The 18,172-nt window shown below is 44.3% G+C and overlaps 1 long non-coding RNA gene across 1 annotated transcript in view; it reads right to left on the bottom strand.

Moving 5' to 3' along the window:
* Positions 1-1,614: 1,614 nt before the first annotated feature.
* LOC308560622 overlaps positions 1,615-18,172 on the bottom strand; it is a 28,310-nt gene continuing 11,752 nt past the window's right edge. The window contains exons 2-3 of the long non-coding RNA XR_013999360.1: positions 7,328-7,393; positions 1,615-1,692 (exon numbers count right to left, since the gene is read on the bottom strand). This is a non-coding gene — a long non-coding RNA (uncharacterized lncRNA). The remainder of the gene's footprint in view (positions 1,693-7,327; positions 7,394-18,172) is intronic.

The raw sequence follows: 18,172 nt of genomic DNA, 5'->3' as shown, positions 1-18,172 counted from the left end.
TTTTAAGAAAAATGCTGGATTTAAAAAAGAAACACAACTGAGGCCTAGAGAGCAACAGCACTAGACCACGCTGCCCAGCACCAGCCAGCAGCCCAGGGAGATGGCAGGCAGGTGGCGTAGCAAGTGGAGGTGGCACAGGGGTAGGAAGGGCGGGAGGTGGGAGTAGAAAAGGAGGGAGAGGGGGATGGTGGCCTGAAAGGTCCATGGCTGGAGGAGGGTTTCTGGCTCCAGCCAGTCTAGGCAGCCAAGGGGAAAGTTGTGTTTGGCCGCTTCAACCAAGCCCTCAGAGCTGGAGGTGGGGTCCAGGCAGCTCTGGGGAGGTGGCTTGGAGCAGGTCCCTCCTCTAGCCCAGAGTCTGGCCAAACCATTGTGGGAGCCGTATGTAATACTGGGATCCTATGGAATTTGAGGGGAACAGCTCAGAACTGGAGGTAGGAGCCCTAAGTTCCAGTCCTTGTTCTGCCCCAAACCCTGATGTGATCCTTGGAAAATCCTGCCCCCTTTCTTGGCCTCACTGAGCCTCCCAGGAAGGAGCCCTGGAGGATCAGGTTTTCCACCACTGACTCCTGCCCCCCACCCCCACCCTGGGTTTTCCTGGGAGTCTGACTGGGGCACAGGAACCTGAGTCAAAGGGTAGGGGCTCAACTGCACAGCCCCCAGGGCGCCAGGCTGGAGGTCACATGTCACCAATCCGTCAATGGCCGGAAGCCCAGCTCCAGCCCCACAATGTAATACCGGTCACCCCACCCTTACCAGTGCCCACACCCCCACTTCCGGCCTCTGTTCCTTCCTCACCTTCAGAGAAAACTGCATAGCTCCCTAGGGAATCTCTCATATCTCCTCCACTGGCTCCCTGCCCAGTGCTTAATCCTACCTGCCCCTCTGCCCATTTGGCCAGGTCAGGCTCTCTGTAAACTTTCTCTGGAGCATGGGGCAGGCCAGGAAGGAAAGGCAGTTGGGTGGAAGGGCCGCAAAGGAGCCTGCTTTTCCTGCTACCCTCAGATAATGGAGCCTTAATGTGGGGCTTGGGGAAAGGTGGACAGACTGAGTGCTGGAGCCAAGCACTGGGCTGCCCTGGGCATATCCTACCGATGGAGATCCAGGGGAGGTGGAAGTGCTACCCTTCACCTATCCAGCCATCTCCTTCCTCTGCTCTTAGTGAATTCAGAGAAGTGAGCCCAGAGCCAAGACTTGCCTCCTCTGGATAGCAATCACAAAAACCCCAGCCAAGTGGGTACTGGCTATTGTCACTATGTCAATGACAAATTCATGAAAACACAAAAATCATAAAATTCTAGATGTGTACAATCCATAGTCATGGAATCTTAGCATCACAGAATTCTAGCACTATGAAATCTGAGTTACAGAATCTTAGAAATGCAGAATTCTGGCATCACTGAGTCCTAAATCACAAGTTTAAAGTATCCTTGAACTGGAAGTTTTGAGAAGTAAATTAGTGAAACCTCTGTCTTTAGGTGGATGTCTAAACCAGAGGATTCCCATTGGTGACAGGCAAAGGAGTTCATACGTGAACACTAAGGAGGAGGCAGAGAGCCTAGGACACAGGAGCTTAGGGTGAGGCAGCAAATCTGTAATCAACCAAAAAGAAGACAGACCTCCTCCATGTGGACACAGTCCTGGTTCCTGAGGATGAGGGGAGTTGGATGGCAGGTGGGGATAGAGAGAGGGGAGCTATATAAACAAAGAAAACATAACGTAAGGAAAAAGTCAAGTAACATAATACACTGGGCCCAATGCCTCTAGCTTTCCTGTGATTGGGGTTAACAGCAGCCCAGGACATTTTCTTTCTTTCTTTTTTTTAATAAAGGGAAATTAAAAAATATATCTTTACTAATTTCAGAGAGAGGAAGGGAAAGAGAGATAGAAAAACACCAATGATGAGAGAGTTGTCATTGATCGGCTGCCTCCTGCACACCCCCAACTGGGGATCGAGCCAGCAACCCAGGCATGTGCCCTGACTGGGAATCGAACCGTGATCTCCTGGATCCTAGGTCAATGCTCAACCTGGCAGGGACATTTTCAAAGGTTAGTAAGACTCCTTATCACATTAAAATGACAACCCATGTACCGCATAGTGGACAATCCTATATTTACAAAGTACTTGTTCCCTCAATATTTCTGGTACACACCTGGCCCCATATATAGTATCACAGTTTTGACTCTACTTCTTATGCTATTATCTACTGCTAATGAGTTTTGTGCACATCTTTTTGGATTGTGTTGATAAATTGATAGGCAAATAGTGTTTTAGGATGCATATATTGGCTACATATTTTCTCTGCATTAAACATGCTTTTATATAACTCATTTTGAAATAATTTCAGTGAATTGGAATTGCTAGGGCTAAGGATACTCAAAATTTATATTTTGATTCAAAACTAGCTTTCACCCTAATTGTAGAAACTTGTCATCAATCTGTCTCCCAGTGTTTGGTTATGAGAGTTCAAAATGTACAACTGTTTAAAACTGAAAAAGATTAGATGTCAGCCTGATATTGCAGAGAAAGTACTCTCACATCAGCGCAATCATCCTATATACTTAATCTTTAATTGTCATTTGTATTTTACTTTCTTTTTTTTCAGTTTCCTTGGATTATAGTGTCTCTGTTACTGGTTTCTAAGCTTGTTTATGACTAAAGATGTTAACCATTTCTCATGCATTGCAAATGAAATACCATGTTTTTTGTTATTATTTACTGTGCTGTTTTACTTTTTGGTTGTACCGTAGTTGTGTATTAAATATAATCATGTTCTTTTTTTTTTTTTAAAAAAAGACAACCCATGTCTGGCTTTTGAGGGAAGAAAAGGTACAAAACAGAAGAGTCCATAAACCTTGGGGCTGCTGGGAGGAACAGACTTTCTCCAAAGAGTATGCTGAGCCTTGAGCAACATGGTATACACCAAAGCCACCCCGTGGGGTGGGGTTCAGAGCCCCCAGCAAGACCCTGGGAGGGAACCTTGTGAAGGGCATCTGTCTGGGGTGGTGCCTAGAGTGGAGCATCTTTACAGAAGGAGCCAACTTTGAGGCAGCACTTTGTATGGAGACCCTTGTCTGATTATGGGGTTGTTTACTCAGGAAACAACAGGGATATTTACCTAGCATTTCTGGGAAAATACTGCAAACTCAGGAACTCAGAAGGAACAGCTCTAGAGAGAGACAAATGCCAAGCCCTGCTGGGCATGGGGACTGGGGCAATGTCAGCTGGAGATCCTCTTGCTCGGCTGCTTGTCCTTGGATTCAGCTCAATACCTCAGTCCCGACTTTTCTCCACACCCTCCTTTGCCTCTCTCTCCCTGCTTGCCTGCTGTTCTACCTGCTTACATCTGCTGTGTGACCTTGGCAAATGCTGTCCCTCTCTAGGCCTCTAACCTCCTTTGTTCTTTTTTGAAGTCTATAATTGGGTCCTAAGTGCAGCTTTTAGTATTTTACAGTCCTGGTTTTGTCCAGATCAGTTCTAACTTCAGTTGTCACCATTCTCAGCTTCCAGAGAAAGTGTCAGGCTGCTTCAGGGGAGAATACAAGGACTAGGAAATAGAAATAATGCTCACATTTGACGCCCTATAGAGGGTGGGGCAAAAATAGATTTACAGTTGCTTGTATGGAAAAAGACATGCAGGTTATGATTACTGCAGTAGCTTTATTAACTGTGTTTTGAGTACTCACAACGTAAACCTACTTTTGCCCCACCCTGTATGTGTCAGTGCCTGTGACAGGTGTTTTCATAAATTTTACATAATGCCCAACAATGCTCTGTTTATATAAATCATCCTTCCCATTTTAGAGATGAAGGAACTGAGGCTCAGGAAGGATAAATAATGTGCTTAAAATCATTCCTCTTAACATGCCTAAGATCATTCAGCTAGGGAGGAACAGAACTGGAATCTTAACCAGGTTTGTCTTAATCTGAGGGCTGTAGTTTCAGATTAGCATTATTTCATGTGGTTTCAATAGGTAAAATAACCAAGGATGAGAGTTTCACGGAGAAGAGGTCCATGTGGTCAGCCCTGAGATGAGATGAGTTCCATTTTGGGAAGTGTGCAATAGGGGCTGACAGTGTGCTGTAGAAAGAAAGAAAAGAAAGAGAGAGAGAGAGAGAAAGAGAGAAAGAGAGAAAGAGAAAGAGGAAGGAAGGAAGGAAGGAAGGAAGGAAGGAAGGAAGGAAGGAAGGAAGGAAGGAAGGGAAAGGAAGAGAAAGGAAAGAGGAAAGGAAAGAGGAAAGGAAAGAGGAAAGAGGAAAGGAAAGAGGAAAGAGGAAAGGAAAGAGGAAAGGAAAGAGGAAAGAGGAAAGAGGAAAGGAAAGGAAAGGAAAGGAAAGGAAAGGAAAGGAAAGGAAAGGAAAGGAAAGGAAAGGAAAGGAAAGGAAAGGAAAGGAAAGGAAAGGAAAGGAAAGGAAAGGAAAGGAAAGGAAAGGAAAGGAAAGGAAAGGAAGAAAGAAAAAGCTGAATGGAGGCTCCTTCTATTGGTACTCTCAGCCGAGTTTGGAGATAGCTCGGCTGGGTTGGGTGTGAGGAGGTTGGAGTAGAGGAGTAGAGTGTGGGGGTTGAGGGGCTGCTGCCACTGCTCCTGGAGATCGTGTGTGTGTGTGTGTGTGTGTGTGTGTGTGTGTGTGTGTGTGTGGGGAGGCGCTGTGAATGGGGGCTTCTTCACTTTCTGGGACGGGCTAGCCCCTGCACCCCCAGTTGGAGCTGGATCCCTAAGCCTCAGCAACCTTGCACAATTGCCTCAGTTAACTGACTTGAAGGAGGTGGAAGGATTTCGGACGTACTCCTGACCAAGGTCATCATAGGAGCCAGGAGCCAGGAAGTCATTGGCTCAGAAGGTCAAGTCTGGAGGCAACCCTGGGGGTCATCTCATTCCGATTCTTTGCAGTAAGTGTTGAGGGAGGACTTTGAAGTCCGGAAAGGAAACAGCACTTGCCAAAGAGCACACAGCGGCCACTGCTGTCCCCATCAATTGCCAGGTACTCCTCTTGGCACTGAGGACACAGAGTTGAATCTGTCCTGGTTCTTGCTCTTGAGAGCTTGCATCCTAACAGTGAAAACAGACTTGGTAGGTACACCAAGAGAGATGTCAGGACTAAAAGAGAGGTTCATGCTTTGTACACTGGGAGCTTAGAGAGGCCGGCACACAGAACCCTATAGGCTTCACAAGAGATGCACAGGTGGTTTCCAAGCTGGGCTTGAAGAAGGCACAACATTTTAGCTGATGCAAAGGGGTAAAAGACTGCTGGCTGAGAAACAGCCTAAGCAAGGGGGGTCAGTGATTTGCTATGTGGAACCAATGAATTGCCCTGCCAGGCTGGCCCGTGTGGCTGGAGGGGAAGTCTGATGGGCAATAGGATAAGCCAGGGCTAGGACTTGAGGTCAGAACTGTCTGTGCTCTGTAAGCACATAATAGTCACAGAGGTGCAGGACTCAGGGATCCAAGGGCCCAACAGGCGGTTGGTGTGGGGATCTGAAGAGTCTGTGGCTGGGAGATTCCCAACAGTAGAGGTGGAGGCTGCTGGACTCTCACCATCCGGCCCAGCTATTTCCTTTAATCCAAGACACATACATGCACATAAAGCCTCTATCCCACCTCCCTCAACAGGACCCAGGCCCAGCCGAGGTGAGGCCCAGCCAAGGGGAGGAGATGCAGCTTTCTTCTCACTCCACCATTGCTCATAAACCTGCCACTGGGCCGGGACAGGAAGGAGACGTCCTCGGTTTTGCAAGCAAATCCGCTCCGGATTTATTCTCGGGGGTGTTCTTTCCTTAAAGCACGACGTCCCGGCGCCAGCACTTGGCTGGAAGTGCCTCCTCCGGCTCTGACCCAAGGGCACCAGGGCCTTGAACGCCGAGGGGTGGGGGCGGGATGGGGTGGGGGGAAGGGAGGGGTGTGGTGTGGGGGGAGGGGCCTGGGGAGAGGGGAGGGATGCTTTCCCAGCGAGCCGATCCTGTGGCTGTGGACCTCAGGCCGGGGTGGAGGTGGGAGTCCCGGGACTGGGTAAGGGCAGGGCTGTAATTAACAACCGTGCCCATGGAGAGCCAGAAGCCGTGGTCTGGAAGACTGTCCCTAGAGGAAGAGGGGGAGTGACAGAGTCCGACTCTGGGTGTGGGAAATGGAGGGCACCTTGGGCAGGTGGAACCCTTGTCTCAAGGTCCAGGCCTCAGGTTTTAGAAGAGAGATCTGAAGGTTTAGGTCTGGAGAGGGTAGGTTGAAGGACGAGGAGAACCCCCGGGCCTAGGAGGGGCTGCCCCAAGCCTGAGCGGGGGCTGGGTGCCTTGCTTGGTCTCTGTACAGCCATGGTTTGGGCACTAAGAACGAATTCCACTGATCCCTGCTCTGTCTTCCAGGGATTCCAAGGTGGAGTTACCTCTCAGAGGCCGGAGAGCCTGGTCAGATGGAGGGGGAGAAGACATACAGGAGTGGGAGTGCTCCGAGCACTTCCCAGGGCTCCAGCTTATATAAAATGCTATCCGAATCAGCATGCACATATCAGCATGGAGAGATGGCATTTATTGAGTGCTTACTGCATACCGAACCAAAGGTATTCAGTGCACTGACAAAAGAGATGTTTAGTTTTTCTTGGTACTTTTGTAATCAGAAAAGGACCGTACAGCTCTTTGAATTAAAAAAAAAAGTAAACATCCGATTCAGGGCTGCTAAATTTGGTCTTGGAAATTTTGCTTTAACTTCTACAAGCCTCAGTTTTCTTTCTGTAAAATAATAAGGGAGCCTAGGCACAGGGTTTGTTGTGAAGATTAAATGAGTTAAGCATCAAAGGTGCTTGGAACAGTGCTCAGGAAGTGGCAGCAATGAGAACACTTAGACTAGTTTGGGGGGGGCAGGGAACAAAAAGTCTCTGGAAGAGTGGAAATCTGAGCTAAGTCTTAAAATATAAGTAGGAACTAGTCAGTGGAAAAGGGAGGAAGGGAAGCGTGTTGCTGACAGGGAATAACATGAGCAAAAACAGGTGAGAAACAGGACAGTGAATTTGGGAAAACTATAAGGCGGGAGGCAGGCAGTGGAGAGTGATGAGGTCAGAACTGGAAGCTGGGGCCAGACTGGGGCAAGGTAGGGGGCTTAAGTGACTGAGGCTGGTTTTCTCACTGAGAGCAGTTGAGGGCTTTTCAGCAGCTACAGGGGGAGATAAGCTCCCTGTGGGGCTCTGTGAAGGCAAGGAGACCTGTGAGGAGGAGGATAGTGGCATGAACAGCAGCAACCTTGGGATGGAAAGAAATGGATGGATCTACCCTGGCCAGTGTGGCTCAGTTGGTTCCATACACCAAAGGGTCTTGGGTTGAATTCCAGTCACGGCACATACCCAGGTTTCAGGTTCTATCCCTGGTCCAGACAACCAATGGATGTTTCTCTCCCCCTCTCTTCCTCTCTAAAATGAAATAAAATACAATAAAATAAATTAAAACATATCCTCAGGACAGGATTAAAAAAAAAAAAGAAATGGATGGATCTGACAGGTAGAAATGACAAGACTTGGTGATGGATTGAATGGGAGACATAAGTGAGAGGGAGTTTTGAGGATTGTATCTTGATTTTCAACTTGGGTCTCTGAGACAGGGAGTGGGAAGAGTAAGACATTTGAGGGGAAGCTGAGTTCAATTTTGGACATGCCTGTGACCACACCTCTGGACAGACCCTCAATAATTGGTGTCCTGTCATCCCACCTGGCAATTACTCTGTCCAGAAGATGGGAGAGGTATCATTAGGCATTGCTGGCTGGCTGTTCCCTGGCTGCGGCTGGCTGGAGGTTTGGGTAGGGAGTTGGGAGTGGGGGTTGCCACCACTGGGCTGGGCCCAGTGAGTGTTCTTTTGTGGTTATGAGCTGCCAGGTGGTTTCTTTGGGCACAATCATGTTATAGGAGCTTGAGGATTGGTTGTCAGATTGTTCCCAAAGAGAGTCCCAGGAGGGGGGCAGTGCTCTGTGCTGCTGAGATTACTGTTTCCATTTTACAGCTGAGGAAACTGAGACTCAAGAATTGAAAGGCAGAGCCATGATGTGAACAAAGGTCTGTGTGATGTCTTCTCATAGTACCAGCTACCACAACATCAAGGGTAACATTTGCTCTAAGAGGGACAGGGAAAGCACCAGGGCCATGATTCCTTGGGGGAGAAATGCAATCTGGAGGGGAGGTAGGTTCAAGGAAAAAGGCAGGGAAAGCTTCCTGGAGGTGGTGCCATTTGTGTCATCATAGAAGCATAATCTTGTTTTCTGTCTTCTCAGCCAGCAATCATTGGCAATCAACCATTGCCTGCAGTGAGGGTGACCTTGTCATCTGAGGGGCCTCTAGGCAGAATGTGTCCACAGAATCCAAAGAGTGGCAGGCTGGAATTCTTGCAGACATTTTAGGCCTGAAAGGAAGGCTCCTCTACCTCAGTCTCTGGCATCCGTCATCAGCCCGAGCATCCCTTTGGCATTGGCTCTTCACTGGAAGCTGGAAGCTGGAAGCCTAGTGCCTATTCATTTTCATATCTGGGTTCAGCACAAGTTTAAGCTCTGTTCTCAGGTTTTGTTTTACTTTTAAAAAAGGAGGCATCATGTGATAAAGTGATGAATTCTTTCTAAGAGAGGACTGGCAATTACAAGAAAAACTGATCTTTCTGTGGATGACTGGGGAAAAGCTGTAAGTCACAAAAAATGTTGCTAACCTTTATCTGTCATCCACCAAGTGTTTTTCCCTCAGTGTTCAAATGGCTGAGGCAGACTGACATGGTAAGGTGGTGCCCAAATTCTTGGGAGCTCAGAAAGGGTAACTTAAAAAAAAGTTTAGCCTGGCCAGCGTGGCTCAGCAGTTGAACATCGGCCTATGATTCAAGAGATCACAGTTCAATTCCCGGCCAGGGCACATGCCCAGGTTAAGGGCTTGAACCCCAGTAGGGGGTGTGCAGAAGGGAGCCAGTCAATGACCCTCTCATCATTGATATTTCTATCTCTCTTCCTCTCCCTTCCTCTCTCTGAAATCAATAAAGATGTATTTTTTTAAAAGTTTAATATTTGTTCATTATGAAAAGTACAAGCAAGTACTTTATATAAAATATAATATATATTATATATATATAGCATCCATTAAGAGATAAACACTAACATTTTATATATTTTTTAAATTTCTGTGCACATGTGGTTTTCTTTTACATGGTTAATATACTGCATAGGCAACTTTGTATCTTGTTTTCTAATTCAACAAAATTATAAGAACTATCCCATATCATTTAAAATTCTTTAAATTTTTTTTTGCCTTGGCTGGGTAGCTCTGTTGGTTAGAGCTTTGTCCTGATACATCAAGGTTGTCAGCTGGATTTCCGGTCAGGGCACATACATGAAGCAAGCAATAAATGCATAAGTAAGTGGAACAACAAATCGATGTTTCTCTCTCTCTCCCCCCCCCTCTCTCTCCCCCCCACCTCTCTTTCTAAAAATCAATCAATAAATAAAAATTTAATGGCTGCATAGTTTTCTACTACATGGAGTTACCATATTTTATTTTACCAAATGTTTATCCTTAGATATATAGATTCATTCACTCATTCATTCATTCATTCATTCATTCATTTTTTTGCTATTATAAAAATGCTGTGATAAAAATCTTTGTGCATATATATTTTGGATTATTTTCTTACAGATTTTTCTGGAAGTGGAATTCCTGGGTCAAGAGGATCAAAATATTTTTTAAGGATCTTGATATGTATTGCCTTCCAGAAAGGTTGTGCCAATTACACTCCATCATCCTGATAGAAATGTACCTGTCTTATGGCATAACACTATTAACATTTAAAAAAATGCTTGCTAATTGATAAGCAAAAAATGGAATCTAATTTTTTTGGTGCTGAGTAGTTACTTGGAGGCCAGAGTGGCAGGGGTCTACTAGGTCAATGATTTGGTCTAATCTGACCAAGTTCCTCTACTGATCAGACTGTCTTCTTTACTAAGTTGATTGGCTTTGGCCATTATTGTGGACATCTATTGTTTTTACTTGCCTGGAATTCTCTCTCTCTCTCTTTTTTTTTTGGTTACAGTATCCCAATTTTTCTTTGGTCCATGTGGCTCAAGTGGGCCTGCCCCATCCCATAATTCCAGATACTGGCCCGGCCAATCCTCACAGTGATTTGGTTTAGTGATGGGCATTTCACCCAAGTGAGACAATGAAAGCCTTTTTCTGGAACAACTGGGATAGAACTCTCTCCTGTTAGGGCGTTGTGGATAGGAAGAGTAAAGCTAAAGAGTGTGGGCTTGGAGTTGGCTGGTGGCTGTTTTTGGAACTTGAGAAAAGCCCACCTATGACAGAAGTCAACCCTAGTTAAGCAGTGCCAAGAAATGGAGACGATACATACTTGGAGACTTTGTTTGAGCTCCTGGATTGAGCTGCCTGACTTTTCATTTACATGCAGCAACAAATTCCCCTCTTTTTAAAAAAAGGCAGTTTGAAAAAGTCCTGTGGTTTTGCATGGTGTTCAGAAAAGGCAAATGTGTCTGACTGAATTGTTACAGAATCATAGCTTCTGAAGTTTGAAGAATCTTTACCATCTTCTTCACAAATCTCCATGTTTTTTATTCAGATATCAGTCCAGCCTCTACTTGCATAATTCCAAGAATGAGGCACTCACTGCCTTTGGAGGTAATCTGGCCCATCCTTGAAGACTCAACACTTTTCCTTCTCATGAACTGGAAGAACAAAACTAACCCCCATGCTTGAAAATAAGACAAAAGATGGGAGTGATTTAATCTGATGATCCAAGTATATTGGTCAAATCCTCGGCTATATAAAAGGGAGAGGTTAAAGAAGCTGAGTTTAGCATATATGCATAACCCATGGACACAGATAACAGTGTGGTGATGGTTAGAAGGAAGGGGATGGGGGGCTGCATGGAGGTGGGCAAAGGGAGCAGAAACGGGGACATCTGTAATAGTGTCAAAAATAAAAATTAAAAAAAAGCTGGGGGATTCCAGTCAAGATGCTGGTGTAGGTAAATGCAGTATTCGCACCCTCCCACAACCACATCAAAATCACAACTAAACCACAGACCAACCATCATTCAGAACCACCTAAAATATAGCTGAACGGAAGTCCTACAACTACAGAATTAAAGAAGAAGCCATACTGAGACTGATAGGAGAGGTGGAGGCGCACAATGGGCTGGTCCAACACCTTCTTGTGGGTTTTTTTAATTGGGAAGGGCTATCTTGGCTGCAGAGGCCTCCCATGAGGAGAAATGGGTCCTAGCCCCACACCAGACCCCTCAGCCTAGGGGTCCAGTGCTGAGAAGAGAAGTCCCCATAACTTTCATCTGTAAAAACCAATGGGAATTCTGGCTGAGTGACACAGAAGGTTGCTGGAGTCCCTTACAGTTCCACTAAAAGGGCCAGTGCACAGACTTACTTGGATTCACTGTCTCTGAGCTCCAGTGCTGGGGCAGCAGCTTGGAAGGACCCAGGGACATACAAGGAGAAACTAATTGTCTGGCACTTGGCCAAGAACTGGGGGGCATATCTAAGTCTCCATCAACCTGGCTAACACTCTTCACCCCGCCTTGATGACTCCCTGAGACCCTGCCCCCATCCAATTTGTATCCCCACCCAAGCTGTTTGCAGTGGTTTTTCCATATGAATGGCCTGTTCTAGCTCAGGCTTCAGACCCTACTAAAATATCTCCAACTAGCAGCAGCTGGCCTCATTATGCCCTATGTCTTTCAATAAGGGGCCCCAGGCCTGGCACTAGCAGTAGCCTGGTGTAGTTCCCAGCTTGGCCTCTCCTGGGCACTTCCAAGCCCAACACAAGTAGCAGCCATCTGCAGATTGCTCTGTAGCTCGTGCCAGGTGGCCCCAGGCAGGGCACAGGTAGTAGCTGACTTTGTACCTCTCTGGAGGCCCCAGAGCCAGTGCACCTGGTTTACAACCCTACCACACACAAGGGGCAGACTGGGTGAGCACCAAAGACCCACTGAAACAAGTCCTGCTCCTTAGGGCCATCTCCTGCACAGCAGCTCTTCCTTTGTAGTTGCAGCTGGTCCACACAGACAATTGGCATGGAGCTCAATCCCTCTCAGTGATGCCAAAAGCAATCGAGGCTCAACTACAACAGGACAGGACAGTGCACACAGTTCACCCAGGCGCACCTAGAGTGTCCAGCCCAGGTGACTTAGGAGGCTGAGCCACTGGGCCCTATAGGACACCTACTACACAAGGCCACTCTACCAATTCCAGGAGACAAAGCAGTTCTACCTAACATAGAAACAAACACAGGGAAGCAACAAATACAGAGACAAAGAAACATGTTGCAAATGAAAGAGAAGAAATCCCCAGAAAAAGAACTAAATGAAATGGAAGCAAGCAAACTACCAGATTCAGAGTTCAAAACAATGGTTATAAGGATGCTCAAGGAACTTAATGAGAACTTCAAGAAACTTTGTGAGAACGTCAAGAAACTTAGTGAGAACATCAATGACATAAAAAAGGGACCAGTCAGAAATGAAGGATACACTAACTGAATTGAAGAAAAATTTACAGGGAATCAACAGTAGAGTAGAGGGTGCTAAGAATCAAATCAGTGATATGGAATATGAGGAAGCCAAAAACACCCAATCAGAACAGCAAAAAGAAAAAAAAAAAAAATCCAAAAATATATAAAGATAGTGTAAGGAGCTTCTGGGACAACTTTAAGCATACCAACATTTGTATCATGGGAATGCCAGAAGGAGAAGAGAGAGAGCAAGGAATTGAAAACCCATTTGAAAAAATAATGATAGAAAACTTCCCTTACCTGGTGAAATAAATAGACATACAAGTCCAGGAAGCACAGAGTCCCAAACAAGATGAACCCAAAGAGGTCCACACCAAGACACATCATAGTTAAAATGCCAAAGGTTAAAGACAAAGAGAATTTTAAAAAAATATATATATATGTATATATGTATGTGTATATATATGTGTACGTATATATGTATGTATATATATGTGTACACACAGTCACACACACACACACACACACACACACACATATATATATATATATATATATATATATATATATATATATATATATATATATATATATATATATGATTTCAGAGAGAGGAAGGGACGGGGGAGAGAGAGAGAAACATCAATGATGAGAGAGAGTCATTGATTGGCTGCCTCCTGCAGGCTTCCTATCTCCTGGATCTCCTCCTCAGTCTCCTGGATCATAGTTCAATGTTCAACCTCTGAGTCACTCTGGCTGACCAAAGAGAGAATCTGAAAAGCAGCAAGAGAAAAGCAGTTAGTTACCTACAAGAGAGCCCCCATAAGACTGTCAGCTGATTTCTCAACAGAAACCTTACAGGCCAGAAGGGAGTGGCAAGAAATACTCAAAGTGATGAAAAGCAAGCACCTACAACCAAGATTACTCTACCCAGCAAAGCTATCATTTAGAATTGAAGGTAGATAAAGAGCTTCCCAGACAAGAAAAAGCTAAAGGAGTTCATTACCACCAAATCAGTAGTATATTAAATGTTAAAGGGTCTCGAAGAAGAAGAAGAAGGGGGAGGAGGAGGAGGAGGGTTAAAAAATATGAACAATAAAATGACAATAAATACATATCTATGAACAATTGAATCTAAAAATAAATGAACAAGGAATCTAATGAATAAAATAAACTGATAAATGAAGTAGAACCAGAGGCATAGAAACATGGAACAGACTGACAAATCTCAGAGGGAGAGGGGGAGGGGGAGCAGGAAGAGATTAACCAAAGAACTTATATGCATACCAGGGACGCAGACAATAGAGTGGTGAAGGCCTGGGGTTGGGCAGGATCTGGGTGGAGGGCAGCAATGGGGGGACAAAGAGGGTGGGGCATGTGTAATACTCTCAACAATAAAGGTTAAAAAAGAAAGCTGAGTTTAGGGGCAGGACAGAGCTAATAGGTTTGAAGAAGATAAAGGGTATTTTGTTTGTTTTTGCCTTTGAGAATTTGGGAGCCAGGAAGAGAGGGTTGTAGAGAAAGAAGGAGAAGAGGAAGGAAACTCACATAATATGGTATTGTAGCAGAAAGGCTTTTAAGAACAAGAATGCCTAATTCTAAATCTGAGGGGTTTTCTGTGGTTATGCTAAGTCCCTTCTGTCCCATGGATCTTCAGTAAAGTTTGATAACAAAGCCTTCTGGTAAGTGATTATTTTTGGCATGTGTATCATAGTTATAGAAAATGTTGAGGACCGGGGGCAGGCCAGGGATAACACATGTGAGATGTGAGGCAGTCCATAAGCTAAATTCAGATAGTGGAAACACAGATGCGGAGACAGACATGATTAGGACAATGTAATTGCCCTGATCATTTTCAATAATCTTTGGGAATGTTTTGGGGGAATCTTTGAAAAAAGGGTTTGACTTATCTGGTTCTTAAGAGGCAGCGAGAACCTTAGCTAATAACTGGATTATACTCATATTAAGATGAAATCAGCCCCCCTAAAGGTTTTACATGATCAAAGGTATTTGCCTTTGGGGGCCATGTTGACCAAGCCTATTCAGTTTGTCCCACATGGTGGTAACACTGTCATCTGGCTTTGGAGTCAGAATCTGAGTTTGAATCTGGGAGTTGTCCCTGACTAGCTGTATGACCATGGAACTTATAATCTAGTGGGAGGAGACTGAAAATATACAAATAAAATACATAGTATGACAGGTAAGTGCTATGGAGATAAAGCAGATAAGAGGGATCTGGAATGCTATGGTGGTTATTTGCCATTTTATATAAGGTAGACAGAGGAGACCTCATTGGTAAGGTGATATTTGAACAGAGACCTACAAGAAGGGAGGAAACAAGCTCTGCCTATACTTGGGGGAGGAATGTTTCAGGCAGAGGGTAGAGCAACTATAAAGGCTCTGAGGTAGGAGTATGTGGGATGTATTCAAAGGCTAACAAGGAAGCCAGCGGCTGTAACAATGAGTTTGCTCTCTCCAATCCTCTGTCATATAAAAAATGTTGATAATAGTACCTGTGTCCTAGAGTGGAGGTGATGAGTAAATGTGATAATGCCTACAGCAATGCCCAAGCCTTGTGAGCTATTGTTAAAGTGACAGCTAAGTCTTCAACCTTGTCAACAATTCTTTTTGAATAATGATTTGTGTTCCTTTCTCCATCCCAGTTCTCTTCGTGATTTATGCTCTTGTTAGCCTACAATCTGCAATTGGTTCATCAGTCACTAATGGTTACGAACACCTACTATATGCTACACACTAGGTTACAGGGCTTTCTTAAGACGCCTACTGTCCCATGGGGGAGAGTACAAATAGCCACCATATAAAGCAAAGCACAACCAAGAGACTAACTAGTAAAGTGTTCTGGGAGTTCAGAGGTGAGTTCATAAAAAGGCTTCCTGGAAAAGGTGACATTTGGACTGACCTTTGAGGAAAGTCTTTTCATGTTTGGAGATGAGGTGGAGAGGGCATTCTAGGAGGAAGAAAAAGGTGTGAGCATGGTCACAGAAGCTGGCATGCCCAAGTCACAGATGAGGAAGGGGAAATTGCCTGGTATGGCACAAGAATAGTGTGTTAGAAGGTGAGAAGTGGGGACAAGATTTTGAAGGGACTTGATTGTCAAGTTACTGAATTTGGACTTACTCTGTAAATAACAGAGCCATCAAACATTTTTAGGCAGGGAGTGATATGGTCACCATTGTGTTTTCAAATGATCTGTCTGGCTTTAGAGCTTAGAGTCAGCAGGAACAAGAGGGTTGGGGGTACCCAGTGAGGAGGCTGTAACAGCTGTCTTAGTGAGTACTGATGAGGCCTTCGGAATGGAGATGGAGAGAAAAGATGATAGAGATGCAGGGAGAAACAGGATGCTCTAACTATTCTCTAAGAATCATCAGGGAACATATAGGATTGCCCAAATATGGTTACAATGAATTATGCTGTTATCTTCTGAAATTGGACTATTGAGATTCAGCTATTTTCAGTTCCACTCCAATGCCTTCCAGTTCCAATGCCTTTCAGAAAAAGGAGATGGACAGGAGTAACGTGCCTGCCCTGGGCACCTTCCTGTTTTGGCATTTGATAACTACAGGAAACTTTAGCATCTTGAGGCACGCTAACCATCATTCTGTCTTTCAGGGATCAGCTTTCTGAGCAGGGATTTCTCATGGCTCCCAAGGCAGCTTGAATTGAGAGATGGAGACTTGAGTTTTGGCGCTAGGAATGTCAGGTTTAAAGTTCTGTAAACTTGGAGCAAATAATGCTAAGATTCTCACATCATCTTTTCAAAGGCCCTTTTTACTTTCTAAATGGTCTATCTGGCTAAAGAAAGAAATCAAAGATCATCTAAAATTTGATAATTTGGGAGAACCCTAGATCTGCCATGCTGCCAATTCCTTCAAAAAAGGAAAGTCAATCCAGATCCTAGACTTCTTGGTTTATGATAGTAGTTGGCTAAATCCATAGCATCAATTTCAGGAGGCTGAGGAGGGGGTGTGTCTGGCCTTGAACATGGGTGACTACTCAGTCACCTATGGAGCTTTCCCACTGACAGACAGCAAGGAGGTGGACTTTGGGGTAGAGGGACTTGAAGGGAGGGGGCCTAGCAGATGATTATCATAATAGCCCAGCTGAGCATTTTTCAATGTCAAGCATTTTTGCCCACATTAGCTAATTAACTGACAGTTTGTCCAAGTGGAGCTGAGGGACAGGGAGCTCATGCCAGATCACGTTTCCAGGGTCTGGGGGGGACTGATAACGTGATTGCAGCCCTAGGGCCAGAGTGCTTAAGTGTGTGGATAGTGGCTAATGGACAGGAGCTAACTGACATGCTCTTGTGCCAGTGTGCATGATGGTCGGCTGGTTTGTCCGAGACAGTGTGATAAATACCCCATTCAGTCTAGGGCAGTCACAGTCAGAACAGTCAGACCCCGTTACTAATATGATGACAAGTGCATGGGGTATTAACTGCTTTACCACAGATGTCTTCTCTGGAGGACAGTCCCTGTGTTCAGGAGACTGAATGAGATTCTTCACGGTCATAGATGTCACATATGATTTTTTTTAAACCAGGAAATTTTCAAATCAGAACCCAGTCAGTGCTGAATTCTTATTATTCACTATGTATTTATCTTCTATAAGAAGAAACAGAAAGAACATGTACATTTTCAGAAATGAGTGTGTTAGCACAGCTCATAGTAACTTGGTATAGGCATCTATAATTTCACATTTAAAAATTCACTTTCAAAATTTTACATAAGTAAATTTATTATTTTTTTGTGAACATTTCTATGGGCTTAGACCATGGGTTAGCAAACTAAACTGTAAAGAGCTAGATAGTAAATAGTTTAGGCTTCATGGATACACAGTCTGTCATAGATGCTCAGCTTTGCCTTTGGAGCACCAAAACATCCACAGATAATAAATACATAAATGAATAAGCATGACTTTATTTATGAACACTGAAATTCAAATGTATATACTTTTTGCAAAATATTATTATTCTTTTGATTTTTTTCTCCAATCACTTAAAAATATAAAAACCATTCTTGGCTTGTGTGCTGTAGAAACACAGGTGATGGGCTGAATTTGACCTTTGAGCTGTAGTTTTCTAACCTCTGATTTAGACTAGGGTTTCTCAACCTTGGCACTATTGGCATTTGGGGCCAGATAATTCTTTGCTGTGGGGGGTGTCCTGTTGCATTGTAGAATGTTTAGTAGCACCCTTGGCCTCTACCCAACAGCTGCCAATAGCATCATCTTTCTGTTTGAGTTGTGTTGAGTAAAAATGTCTCTAAACATTGCCAAATGTCCCCTAGGGAGCAGAATCACCACTGGTTTAGACAATTACATATAATCATTTGCTCACCACCACAATCAAGACACAGAACAGCTCTATTATTTTTTTAAAAGTCCTTCATATTGCACTTTGTAGTCAACACCTCTCTCCATCCCAATTCTGGGCAGTCACTGTTTTCTGTTTCATAATTTTATCTTTTCTAGAAAACATAAATGGAATCATACAGAATGTAGCCTTTTAAGTTTGATTTCTTTTACTTAGCATAACGCATTTGGAATTCACTCATGTTGTTGAGTGTATCAGTAATTCATTTTTTTAATAAAAAGGAATCATTAGTATTTGATTACATGGATATACCACAGTTTATTCATTCACCAGTTAAAAAATATTTGTGTTTTTTACAGTT

Source organism: Miniopterus schreibersii (genome assembly GCF_964146895.1).
Source record: "Miniopterus schreibersii genome assembly, chromosome: 8".
In the NCBI taxonomy this organism is placed as follows: domain Eukaryota; kingdom Metazoa; phylum Chordata; class Mammalia; order Chiroptera; family Miniopteridae; genus Miniopterus; species Miniopterus schreibersii.
Note: the sequence above shows the minus strand (reverse complement) of the source record. Positions and strands in the feature narration are given on the sequence as shown.